At 39.0% G+C, this 13,549-nt stretch overlaps 1 long non-coding RNA gene across 1 annotated transcript; it reads left to right on the top strand.

Moving 5' to 3' along the window:
- Positions 1–9,370: 9,370 nt before the first annotated feature.
- On the top strand, positions 9,371–13,344 carry LOC122695638. Its single transcript, XR_006341455.1, has 3 exons — positions 9,371–9,435; positions 10,025–10,110; positions 13,310–13,344. It is a non-coding gene; the product is annotated as an uncharacterized LOC122695638 (long non-coding RNA).
- The last annotated feature ends 205 nt before the right edge of the window (positions 13,345–13,549 follow it).

The raw sequence follows: 13,549 nt of genomic DNA, 5'->3' as shown, positions 1-13,549 counted from the left end.
TCCAGTTCTAACTGTTGCTTCTTGACCTGCATAGAGATTTCTCAGGAAGCAGGTCAAGTGGTCTTGTATTCCCACCTCTTGAAGAATTTTCCACAGTTTTCTGTGATCCACGCAGTCAAAGGCTTTGGCATAATCAGTAAAGCAGAAATTCACGTTTTTCTGGAACTCTCTTGCTTTTTTGATGATCAATGGATGTTGGCAATTTGATCTCTGATTCCTCTGCCTTTTCTAAATCCAACCTGAACACCTGGAAGTTCATGGTTCACATACTGTTGAAACCTTGCTTGGAGAATCTTGCGCTAATGTGTGAGATGAGTGCAATTGCGCAGTGGTTTGAGCATTCTTTGGGATTGCCTTTCTTTGGGATTGGAATGAAGACTGACCTTTTCCAGTCCTGTGGCCACTGCTGAGTTTTCCAGATTTGCTGGCATTTGAGTGTAGCACTTTCACAGCATCGTCTTTTAGGATTTGAAATAGCTCGCTGTAATTCCATCACCTCCACTAGCTTTGTTCATAGTGATACTTCCTAAGGCCCACTTGACTTCCAGGATATTTGGCTTAGGTGAGTGATCATACATCATGATTATCTGTTTCATGAAGATCTTTTTTGTAAATGTGAGTGAACTGTGTATGCCTTTCCTTGCTGCCTCTTCTTAATATCTTCTGCTTCTGTTAGGTCCTTTATTGTGGCCATCTTTGCATGAAATGTTCCATTGGTGTCTCTAATTTTCTTGAAGAGATGTCTAGTTTTTCCCATTCTATTGTTTTCCTCTATTTCTTTGCACTGATCACTGATCATTAAGAGGTTATAGTATGCTATGGTAGAGTTATAAGAGGTTAAAGTATGCTATAGACTGGCATGCTTTAGGTATCTAAGGTATTATAATTAACAGTTTTATACACTTACGTTGGAGACTTGGGTGTATGTGTCTCCAGACTAGTAATCCAAAAAACTATTGATCTTAACTTGAAGTCAAATACAATACTGTTGAGTTTCTTTTATCATTGAGTCTCTCTATTATTCAAAGTCTCTCTCTGAGCCTTACTGAGACTGTAGCACGTCTATTTCTCCACTGCCACCACCATATGGAACTCATGGTTCAATGTATCTTCAGTGAAATGACATGCAGCTACAAGATTTTTTACTTTAGTTAGAAATTTCCAAAGTAATTTTCTTTCTATTCTCAAAACATAAACTTAGAAAGCAAGGTAGTATAAACTCCAAAGTTAGAAGTTTTTCATTTTCTCTTTTTTTAAACTAATTTTTAAAGGATATTCAGATCTTGTTATGTTTTATTAACTCTTGAGAATAAAATACAGTTCCGTTATGTTGTGATAGTGTCTCGTAACACTGGTTGGTTTGAATATTAAAATCTTGGACTTGTCAGATCAGTGCTACAAACTGTGAGAGAGACATGACCTAATCAAAATAGAATACCTGTATTTTAAATTCTTAATTATTTATCTGGATAATAAAGGTGATCAATCTGAGGTTAATTTCTGGTTTATATAAGAAAAGAAAAAATTAAACTCTAAAGCATTTGATCTTTCATTTATGAAAAAAATCTCTCTGCTATATGATATCATCAATATTTGTCAAATATTTCTTAAAAATTCAACAACAACAGGAAGCTCTGCCTCACCAAAAATTTCCTGTTTGTTCACTACTAATCTCACATGTGGATGATAAAGGGAAGGAGACTTGATTTAGAGCAGCTGAAGAGCAATTGCTATAAATACGCATGGCAGAGGCACAAAATAAGATTGTCATCGTGAAAATGCTTTAGAGGTGATATTTCTTGGTCTGAAATTATTATCTTTGTGCCATAATATGGCTTTACAAAAGTTAAATTTGCTCGTACTGATGTTAACATTTTCACTTAGCAACTCATTAAGCTCGTCATCACTTTAATGCAGTCAAGTTTTAAATGAAACTTAATATTGAGTTTCTGGTTCAGTTTCAGTTAATTTTATAGCAAAAATACCTGGACCTTGATGTGATCCATTAAGATCTTTATGTTGTCTTTCCTTGATTCACATTAAGGTTGTATCCAAAGCATGCTTATCAGATAGGACTAGACATTGAATCTGAATGTCGTGCTTTTCTAAATTAAGAATAATAATAATTAAAATTTACATAAAATAAAACTTTCCAGAGAATTGGCTTAAATAATAAATAAGCATGACCCCAGGTCAGTTTCTGATTGTACAGTTGTCAAAACCTAACAGCCTTGGCAGAGTCATTTTTTGTTTAATAAATCTTGAATATACCACCATGTGTGTGCAATGTAATATCTCATTGAGTTTTTTTTAAAATCCACAACTGTAATCAAAAGTTCAAAAGCAATAGTGTGAAGTAAAGAATTCACTCTTGTGAAATGTAAAATTCAGAGTATTTTCTCTTTAGAAGTGAACAATAAAAGCATCAGAAGAGCCATATGAACATATTGCCTAAATTTAAAGCAGCCAAATAAATGAATTCAAAATCAGTAAGAAAATTGCTTTATCCTGGCAGTGGAATAATTCTAAAGGAACACATATATATACGCATATATATATACTCCCTCAAAAATAAAAGGTCACATTTGTCCAATGAATAGTAGTGTCAGGAGTCCCTTCTGCTGACCTCTGTAAGTAAGAAAGTAGCATTCCAAAACAGTGATTGTTGAGGAACATCAATCCTTCCCTATTTAAGCATCTATCTTACCGGAGAAATGAACTGTGATTCCACAGCAGTGTTGAATCAAAAGATGCTTTGTGATAATTCCTTTCAGCTTCTAAGCCTGACATACATATGACTCTATTTAAATGAATTTTTCCTGTTTAAGTGATATGTATTAGTTAATTTTGTCTTTTATATTGAGTCTTTAAATACATAGATTTACACTCTAATACATTCTTTCCTTATACATATTTCAAATATTGATTTGGTTTCATGGTGCTATTTTCTTCATTATTGTTCAGTCACCCAGTCCAACTCTCACATCCATACATGACAATTGGAAAAACCATAGCTTTGAGTAGACAGACTTTTGTGATGGGATACTGTTTGCTAAAATTTTGTTGAGGACTTTTGCATCTATGTTCATCAGTGACAGTGGGCCTGTAATTTTCTTTTTTTGTGTGTTGTCTTTGTACGGTTTTAGTATTAGGGTAATGGTGGCCTTGTAGAATGAGTTTGGAAGTTTTCCTTCCTCTGCAATTTTTGGAAACCATTTTAGAAAGACAGGCATTAGCTCTTCCCTGAATGCTTGATAGAGTTCTCCTGTGAGGCCATCTGGTCCTGGATTTTTGTTTTTTGAGAAATAGTTCATCACAACTTCAATTTTAGTGCTTAATTGGGTTGTTCATCATTTTTATTTCTTCCTCATTCAATCTTGGAAGATTGAACTTTTCTAAAATTCTGTCCATTTTTTCCAGGTTATCCATTTTATTGCTGTATTGTTCATGGTCTCTCATAATCCTTTGTATTTCTGTATTGTCAGATGTAACCTCTCCTTTTTCATTTCTAATTTTGTTGATTTGATTCTTTTCCTTTTTTTCTTGATGAGTCTGGCTAAAGGTTTGTCAATTTTGTTTATCTTCTCAAGAAACAAGCTTTAGTTTTATTAATCTTTACTATTGTTTCTTTCATTTCTTTTTCACTTATTACTGCTCTGATCTTTATGATTTATTTCCTTCTGCTAATTTTGGGGTTTTATGCTCTTCTTTTCCCAGCTGTTTCAGGTGTAAAGTTAGGTTGTCTATTCAATGCTTTTCTTGTTCCTTGAGGTAGCATTGTATTGCTATAAACTTCCCTCTTAGAACTGTGTTTGCTGCATCCCATAGGTGTTGAGTTGTAAAGTTTTTGTTGTCATTTGCTTCAAGAAATTTTTGATTTCTCTTTTGATTTCTTCAGGAACCTGTTGGTAACTTAGAAATGTATTGTTCAATCTCTGTGTGTTTGTGTTTTTTATGTTTTTTTGTTTTTTTTTTCTTGTAACTGATACCTAGTCTCATAGCACTGTGGTCGGAGAAGATGCTTGATTTCAATTTTCTTAAATTTCCTGAGGTTTGATTTGTGACCCAAGATGCGGTCTACCCTGGAGAATGTTCCATGTGCACTTGAGAAGGTGTATTCTTTGGCATTTGGATGGAATGTCCAGAAGATATCAATGATATCCATCTCATCTAATGTATCATTTAAGATTTGTGTTTTCTTATCAATTTTCTGTTTTGAGACCTGTCCATTGGTATGAATGGGGTGTTAAAGTCTCCTACTATTATTGTGTTATTCTCAATTTCTCCTTTTATGTCTGTTAATGTTTGTCTTATGCATTGAGGTGAACACAAGACAAATTGCAGTAACAAAATCAGGCAAATAATAATTAAAATAATGGAATATACACATATACATATACACGCATAGTCAAAATCAAAACAGTCCAATAAAAATAAAGTACAGTAGATTGACATGGCAAACACAGGAAATCAAAAATTATATTTACCAGTTAAGAGCACAACTAACTAAAGCACAAACTAGAAAACAAAACTACAGCAAGGAGCCAGGTGGGGAATAAAGCAATGAAAACAAAGCTAACAAATATATTGAGAGAATATGAAATAAAGAAAAGAAAGAAAGAACAGTTATGCAAAGTTGAATAGAGGTTAGATGAAGAGGATTTGTATACATTATAGATTAACTGCAAGGGGAAAAGAACAGTAGGAAAAACAAAGGAATAAATGTATAAACATGTAGTAGATTTAAAAAGATTAAAAATTAAAATTAAAAAAAGAGAAAAGAAAAAAAAAAGAAAAGAAAAAGAAGAAAAAGGAAAAGGAAAACCCCACAGAACTGCAAAAGCCCAATGTAGAGGCAGAGGTTTACATCAACAATAAAAAGTGTGGCTGAATATACACATATACACAAAGACCCATAAGCCAAACCAAAACAGTCCAACCAAAATAAAGTACAATATATTGAACTGGCAAACAAAGCAAACAAAAAAGATTTCTAATGGTTAAGAACAAAACTAACTAAAGCACAAACTGTCAAACCAAATTAAAACAAGATGTCAAGTGAGGGGTAAAGCAATGAAAACAAAGCTAACAAATATGTTGAGGGGAAAGGAAAAAAAGGAAAGAAAGAAGAGACATACAAAGTTAAATTGAAGTAGATATAGTAAATTCATATACATTAAAGATTAACTGTAAGGGGAAAATAACAGCAGGAAAAGCTAACAAAAGAATAAGTGTAGAAAAAATAATAATATGTTAAATTAAAATTTTTTAAAAAAAGGAAGAAGAAAAAAAAAATAAGGAAAGCTCCACAGAACTGCAAAAGCCCAATGTACAGGCACAGGCTTATAACAACAATAAAAAATGTGACTGAGGGGGAATAAAAGCTCAAAACTTCACTAGATTTCATAGTGCCAATAAAATCGACAACTACAACGCAGGGGCAGAGGAGGGGGCAAGAGAAAAAGAAATCCAAAAAAGTCTACAGAACAAGTCAAAACACAGGAATAATAAATGTTTGTCTTGAGTCACTGCTGTGAGTCCTTTCCCTCGCTGGGAGTCACAGTCCACTTCATCTCCCTAGGATGCCCTCCAACACTGTGCTGGTCTCTGGACCTGCTGTGGAGGCAGCTCAGATTCTAATCTGGTCCTCCTGTGTGTTCTTGCCTGCAATGTCCACAACTATCAGAGCTAGTGTGTTTTCTTTTGTGAGAGCTCTCAATGTCATTTTATATATTCCATAGACACAGAGTTGATCATATGGATTTAATCTGCAGCTTGTACACCTGGTGAGAAGGTTTTGGGTCTTCTTCTTTAGCCACACTGCCCCTGGGCTTCAACTGTGGTTTTATTTCCACCTATGCATGTTGGTCATCTACTGGGGTTTAGCTCCTCAGGCTGCCCTGGAGGACTTGGGTCTGCCTCAGTCAAGGCCAGGTGTGGAGAAGGTGCAGCTGCTTGGGACTCAACGGTTCTGGCAGCACCGGGTACTCACAGGGGAGTTGGTGGCTAGGGCAGAAGGGAATATAGTGCTCTAGAAGGGTATGGCAACCAATATTGGCCAATACGCTCTTGTATTCTTGTCTGGAGAACACCCCTGACAGAGAAGCCTGGCAGGCCACAGTCTATAGGGTCTCAAACAGTCAGACACTACCGAAGCAACCCTGCATGCATAGACCCAAGACTTTCTTTTTTTTTTTTTATCCTGTGGCAGCTCTGCCCTAGTGAGGGTTGAATGTGAAGATGGAGCAGCTGCTTGACTTGTGGGAACCCTGGCGGCGCCAAGTGTGCAGGGACACAGACTGCCTCCACTGCAGGAGTTATGGCCCTATCAGAGTCCTTTTTTGAGCCTCTTGTAGCTGGTGATCAGAAGGCCTCTTTGGCCAGTCTTTCTCTGTAGCTCCACCCGCTCAGGCACTTAGAGGGCTCCCTTGCCTGGGGTCCTTCTCTGTTGTTTGGGGCATCAGGCACTAAAGGCATCCCCCTGGTTGATATCCTACTCTGTAAATTGGCATGTCAGGCACTTAAAGGGCACTCTGGGTGGGCTCCTACTCTAGTTCAGTGCATCAGGCATTCAATGGGCCAGTCTCTCTACTGTTCAGCTGCTGATGCTGGCTTTTGGGGAGACAGAGGCTGTGGTGATGGCTCCACCCGCTATGCATGACTCAGCAGTCTCACCTTGCTTCCATGGCTGCCTGGCTTTCCTCCACAGGCATTTCCCTCTACAGTCTCCTCCCTTACGTCCCCTCGATCCATCTCTCTGCAGTCAACAGCAGCCCTCGCCCTGGGAATGCTCCATAATCCCTAAATTCCTGCACCCAGCCACTGTGTCTTCCAGGGGACCAGCGTTTCTATCCGGGGGCTGTATGGCTGTGGCAAGGACTGTCTGATTCTCATTCCATTTGGGCTTCCACAGATCAGCTGTTTCACTCTCAACCTTAAATGTTTCTCCTCTGATTCAGACAATGGCCCCGAAGTGGGACTTGGACCCCTGCTTCAGTTCCTCACCCACTGAGGGCAGGTCCAGTCCTAACACTCCTTCTTTTTCCCCTAGTTCCTTCATTCTACCAAGTTTTGTGTGGTTCTATATATTCTTTTCCACTGGTCAGGTACCCCTGCCTGCTCTCAGCTGGTGTTCTGCATGCTCTTCTGTGTCTGAAGGTGTATTCTTGATGTGTCTGTGGAGAGAGATGTACTCCACATCCACCTACTCCTCCACCATCTTGTTTCCTACAGCTTACTTTCTTTTATAAAGAACCTGATTGAAGAATGAAGACAAGTCTCATAGGACACAACCACCTTCTTGATTTGTTTGTCCACCTCTCCTTTTGTTACTATTCTTGCTGCTTTGAAATTGAAAGTTGTTCAGTCATGTCTGACTCTTTGTGGACCCCATGGACTATACAGTCCATGGAATTCTCCAGGCAGAATACAGGAGTGGGTAGCCTTTCCCTCCTCCAGGGTATCTTCCCAACCCAGGGATCGAACCCAGGTCTCCTGCATTGCAGTTGTATTCTTTATCAGCTGAACCACAAGGGAAGCCCAAGAATACTGGAATGGGTAGTCTATCCCTTTTCCAGCAGATCTTCCCAACCCAGGAATTGAAGTGGGGTCTCCTGCATTGCAGGCAGATTCCTTACCAGCTGAGACACCAGGGATGCATTTTTGCTGCTAGAACTTTTTAAAATAGCATTTTTATAAATAGGAAAATATATATACACAGAAAAGTTTTACTCCCTATTCATCACTACTACCCTGACCCCATGCCCACTTCTTCTTTCCTAGCGATCCCTACTGATAGTCTCTGTAGTTTCTGGTTTATCTGTCCTGTATTTATCTTTTCAAAAGTAAGCAGGAATGTGTGTTTCTCTTTATGTCCTTTCTTTTCTTATATGAAAACAACATGCTATAATACACTTTTATGCTTTGTGTTTTCATTTAACAGAATGTTCTGTAAGTTATCCAATTCATAGAGATCTCTCTCATTTTTTACAGCTGTGTGGATATATTATACTTCATTCAAATATATATATCTATATGCATCTAGATTATTTCCAGTATTTTACATTTATAAGCATTCTTGCAATAAATTACCTAGAGCATATGTATTTTAAAAATGTTCTACATGTAGTTTGAGCATAGATTCCTAGAAGTGAGACTGCTGAATCAAAACATTGATGCATATAAAGTCTTATTAGGCATTGACAATTTTCCTACCCAAGTGTTGGACAATTCCCACTTGAGGATGAATGTTTTCCAACATTCTCACCCATACAATATATTATCATAGATTTTTAAAAAGTTTTACTAGTCTGATAGGTAAGAAATGGTATGTATTATTCTAATTTGAATTTATATATGAGTGAGTGAACATAACTTCATATGTCTAAGGACCATTCTTACATTTTTTATGTAAATTGTCTATCAGTGACTTGTCACTGTTTTTCTTCAGCTTCTTAAGCCTGGATCTTTTAATTCTTAATAATTTTTAATTAAAAATAAAATGGACATATTCTCTCTGACAATCTTATCTTCTCATGTTCGATGGAGGAGTAAACATTCTAACCAGTGAGCAACCAAGAAGACAGAAGGACCAAGGATGAGGAGCATTGGTCCAAGAGAATACCTGCCTCTCAACATAGAGTTATTTGCCATGCACTGCTTCTTTGTGCTTGATGAGAGTTCAATGCCAGATGGCACTTTTTATTGTATAACTGTCATTTTAGCTAGCCACCACCCAAGATGATGTGGCTGTGTTTGCTTTCCTGATAAGTGCCTTTGTCTTCTTTGCCAAGAGCATTTGGGAGAAAAGGCATCATAATATGTAATATCAGAGCACCACAAAGTTCATTATTTTCCCCTAGTTCTCTTTTCCAAATGTAAGTGTTTTTGATGCAAATTTTAATTCCAAAAGAAATAATAAAGATGAAATGATTTCAGATTAAACATCTATATGTTTCTTCTTTACAAAGTTATATTGCAGAAAAGAAATTTAAAACAATAAATAGTAATAACAATAGAAAATAAGAAAATACATGATCATTGGTTCATATATTTTGAAAATTCCTGAAAGATAAAAAACAAAAAGGAATGGATTGATAGATAAATAAGGGTAGAGGAAATCTGAACTAAAACATACATAAGAAAGAGGAATTACTCCCCACAAAGGATCAAAAATACCCAAAAAAAAGATGGCTTCTGGACAACTGTCATAGAAACTAATTAAAAGAAAGCATTGTGAATATCTGGGTCACAAGGGCTACTACCCTCTTTCCAATATCATCACTATGCAGTGAAAAGTTACACTCAGAAAACACACTGATTCCACTTAGTATGAATTTGGGCTAGAAACAGAGACCAAAGCAAGTCTTAAGAAACATCAGAACAACTGTGAAGGAAGAAGACAGGAAAAATTGTCAACTTCAAACTTTATTTAAGGTCAGGACTTACTGCCATTTTGTTCATTGTTTTCTGACTGTTGTGTAGGTCTTTTGCTTTTTTCTCTCCTTTTGCTGTCTTTTGTAATCCGATGACCTTCTGTAGTGGTATGCTCTGATTACTTTCTCTTTATACTATGTGTATATACTGAGTATTTTGCATTGTGTTTACCATGAGGCTTACATGAAATACACTTATAATAGTCTATTTTAAGCTGATAACAATTTAATTTTGTTGCACACAAAACCACTATACTTTTATTAACTTTAGCATTCAAGTTTTTGATATCACAATTTACATCCTTTTACATTGTGTATCCATTAACAAATAACTGTTACTATAGTTTATTTATTTTTACCTTTTATTTTTTTTATTTTTACCTTTTAACATTTATACTACAATAATAAGTGACAGCATTAGTGTCTTCTGAATGTCAGTAAATTTTTAACTTTGTAATGTGTTTTCACTTTCATATGATTTCATATTCCTAAATGTCTTTATCTCTGCTTCAGTTTTAAAGGATAGCTTTATTATTTAAAGTATTCATGGTTGATACCTTGTTTGTTTGTTTGTTTTTATTTTCTTTTAGCATTTTGAATATATCATGTCACTTTTTCCTGGTCTGCAAGGTTTCTGCTGAGCAATATACTGGTAACCTTATTGGCAGGGAGAAAGGTATGGATTTCTTAAATGTGATGATCTTCTTATCTCTTCTTGCATACAAGCTTCTTTCTTTGTCTTTAATTTTTGACAGTTATTGCAATTGTGTCTCAGTAAAGTCTACTTTGGATTGAAACTTATTGGAGTATTTTGAGCTTCATGTACCTGAATGCTCATATCTTTCCCCAGATTAGGAGTTTTATGCCAGTATTGCTTTATAAAAACTTTCTGTTCTTTTCTCTCTTCTGCTCCTGGAATTCACATAATGCAAATATTATTTCACTTGATGGAGTCCTTTAAGTCTCATAGGCTTTCTTCATTTCTTTTCATTCTTTTTTTCCCTTTGACTGGATAATTTCAAATGAATTATCATTGAGTACACTGATTCTTCTGCTTGGTTGAGTCTGCTGCTAAAACACTCTGTTGCATTTGTTTTTTTAAGTTTCATGAATGTATTTTTCAGCTCCAAAATTGTTTGATTCTTTTTATATGTTTTCTATTTCTCTTGGAACTTCTTATTTTGTTCTTGTATTGTTTTCCTGATTTTGTTAGATTGTTTATCTGTGCTCTCTTATAGTTGTCTGAGCTTATTGTGACCGATTATTTTGAATTGTCAGGAAATCCATTTATCTCCATTTCTTTGGGATCAGTACTGAAAGTTTATTGCATTGCTTTGGTGTTATGATGTTTCCCTGATTCTTTGTGAGCCCCGTTGCCTTGCACAATTGTCTCACATTCGAGGAAACTCTCACCTACTGCAAATTTTATGGATTTTGATAAGTCCCCTGTGAGTGAAATCTGAGGTGTACTACTGTTCTGGGATTAGTCACATGGGACGTAATGCAGAGGGGCAGATATTGGCTCTGGATCTGAGGGGGCATGGTGTCGTGTTTGTTCAGCCAGTTGGGGTCCATGACGTCACCAACTGCGTGATCCTGTGGTGAGACGTGCGGCAGGTCATGGTCGCCACAGGACTGTTGAAGCCAGATGGCAGTGGTGGCTGAAACTGCAGGTGTGCATACTTGACTGTTGGGGCTGACTGTAGGTGCCGGTGTGGTGGCAGGGGATGGCTGTATGCCCACGTGCAGTACTGAGTCCCAGAGCCAGCTATCGAGGAAAGAAAGTGAAAGAGGAAGTCGCTCAGTCCTGTCTTACTCTTTGCGACCCCATGGACTGTCCATGGAATTCTCGAGGCCAGAATACTGGAGTGGGTAGCCTTTCCCTTCTCCAGGGGATCTCCTCAACCCAGGAATCGAACCCAGGTCTCCTGCATCACAGGAGGATTCTTTACCAGCTGAGCCACAAGGGAAGCCCAAGAATACTGGAGTGAGTAGCCTATCCCTTCTCCAGGGGATCTTCCTGACCCAGGAATCAAACCGGGGTCTCCTGCACTGTGGGCAGACTCTTTGCCAACTGAGCTACCAGGGAAGCCCTGAAGGGTGAGTCTGCATGGGTCGGGAATCGAACCTAGGTGAACTGCTTGGAAGGCAGCTATGCTCACTACTACACCACCGATGCCGCACTATGGGGGAAGTCAGGGCTAACTCTAGGTGCATAAGCAGCTATGATGATCCAGGCTGTTGCGACAGCAGGGGCTACTTGTATGCATGCATAGTGGCATAGGTCTATGAAAGTGCTTGGAACCAGCTCCTGGCACATGAGCAGCTGTGGGTGTTTTGGCTGTCAACAAGCACTAATATGGGTGCAAGGGCTGGTCTCAAGGGTATTCAGGGCAGTGGAGTCTGGGGATAGGAGTTGGGGCTGGAAATATGCAGTACACTACTGCAAAGGATAGCCCCAGGCATGCCTGGCAGTGAAATCCAATGACAGTACTTAGGGCTGGCTCTGAGTGTTTGGGCAGCTTCAGGGACCTAGGTTATGAGTACATACTCTTGTGGCTATAGGACTAGCCGTGGGTGCATGCATAGTAGTGGGTGTTGAGCACAGAGGCCTGGACTAGCATTGCATACTTGTATAGGCACGAAGGCCAGGACTGTCTGCTGACATGGATTCCAGGGCCCAGGACCTCTGTGGCAGGGCCGGTTAGAGTAGCTCTGGCAGGTGGGATGGAGAGGAACTCAAATAGCTGGAGTCTGTGAACACAAAAGTTTGTGGGCCCTCAGTTGTGAAATCTTCAGGGAGTGTGCGGCTGCTTTGCTGGCCGCTGCTTTCTTCGGTGGAAAAAGCAGTGGGGTCCTCAGCAGAGCTGTACACTGCGTACTACAACAGGGTTCTCATGGATCTAAGCTCTGGGGGTCCACAGCATTGATAAAGGCTCTTGAGATGCTCAGCAGCAAAGGCTGTTGTGGTCCTCTTTGGAGCAGGCCATCGGGAGTCATGGTCACCATGCATGCCTGATGCTGATCGCCCGTGCCTTTTCCCCTTGTTCCTTTTAATCTCTAGATGTCTCAGCTGGTCTCCAGGCGTGATGAAACTGAGTCAGGTCTTCTGTGCAGTGCCCCCAAAATCTGAGGAAGCTGGTCACTCATCCCACTCTCTTTTCCCCGGTGAGGGGAATTTCCATCTTGGCCATGAGTAGTGCCTGCCTTGGGGGGCGGGGGCTCATCAGGCCAAAGAAACTGTTCTTCCTACTTTCTGTGTGGTTAGTCACAAGTTTCTTTCCTTTTTTATTTTTTGGCTCTGCTGTGTTGCTGAAGCTCCTTAAGTGGATTCCTGAGTTAGCTCAGAGCTATTTTCGTTGGTGGATAGCTGTCTAATTGTTTATCTTTCTTGAGGGATAGAGGCTAGGATCACCTTCTCCACAATTTTGGTGATGTTAACTCATTTAACTTGCATTCTAAGTAAAATGAAGCTAGAATATAGTAGAGATAGAACTTTTAAGGTTATGAGAAAAATAATTTGTGCTTGGATTTATATAATGAACGTCAGCTCACTGGCTTAGGGGTATGATTCTCATTTTGTGTGCGAGGGTCCTGAATTCAAATTCCGGGTGAGCCTGGCCTTTAAGTTTGGCTTCCCTGTTGGCTCAGACATTAAAGAATCTGCCTGCAGTGTGGGGGTCCTGGGTTTGATCCCGCAGTCAGGAAGATCCCCTGAAGAAGGGAATGGCTACCCACTCCCGTATTCTTGCCTGGAGAATTCCATGGGCAGAAGAGCCTGGGGGCTACAGTTCATAGGATCACAGAGTGGGACATGACTGAGCCAGTAACACACACACAGAGAATTATATAAGTGCTAAACTGTGTCTTGACAGGTTTCCAAGGTGGCTCAGTGGTAAAGAATCCTCCTGCCAATGCAGCACATGCAGATTGGATCCCTGGTTCGAGAAGATCCCCTTGGGAAGGAAATGGCGACCTGCTGTAGTATTCTTGCCTGGAAAATCTTGCACACAGAGGAGCCTGGCAGGGTGTTGCAAAAGAGTTCATGGTGTTGCAAAAGAGTCATGTAAGACTTAGCGATAAACAACAGTAATAACAAGTTAAGTCCCAAGTGG

Source organism: Cervus elaphus, chromosome 5 (assembly GCF_910594005.1).
Source record: "Cervus elaphus chromosome 5, mCerEla1.1, whole genome shotgun sequence".
Classification (NCBI taxonomy): Eukaryota; Metazoa; Chordata; class Mammalia; order Artiodactyla; family Cervidae; genus Cervus; species Cervus elaphus.
This window is presented reverse-complemented; position numbering and strand designations above follow the sequence as displayed.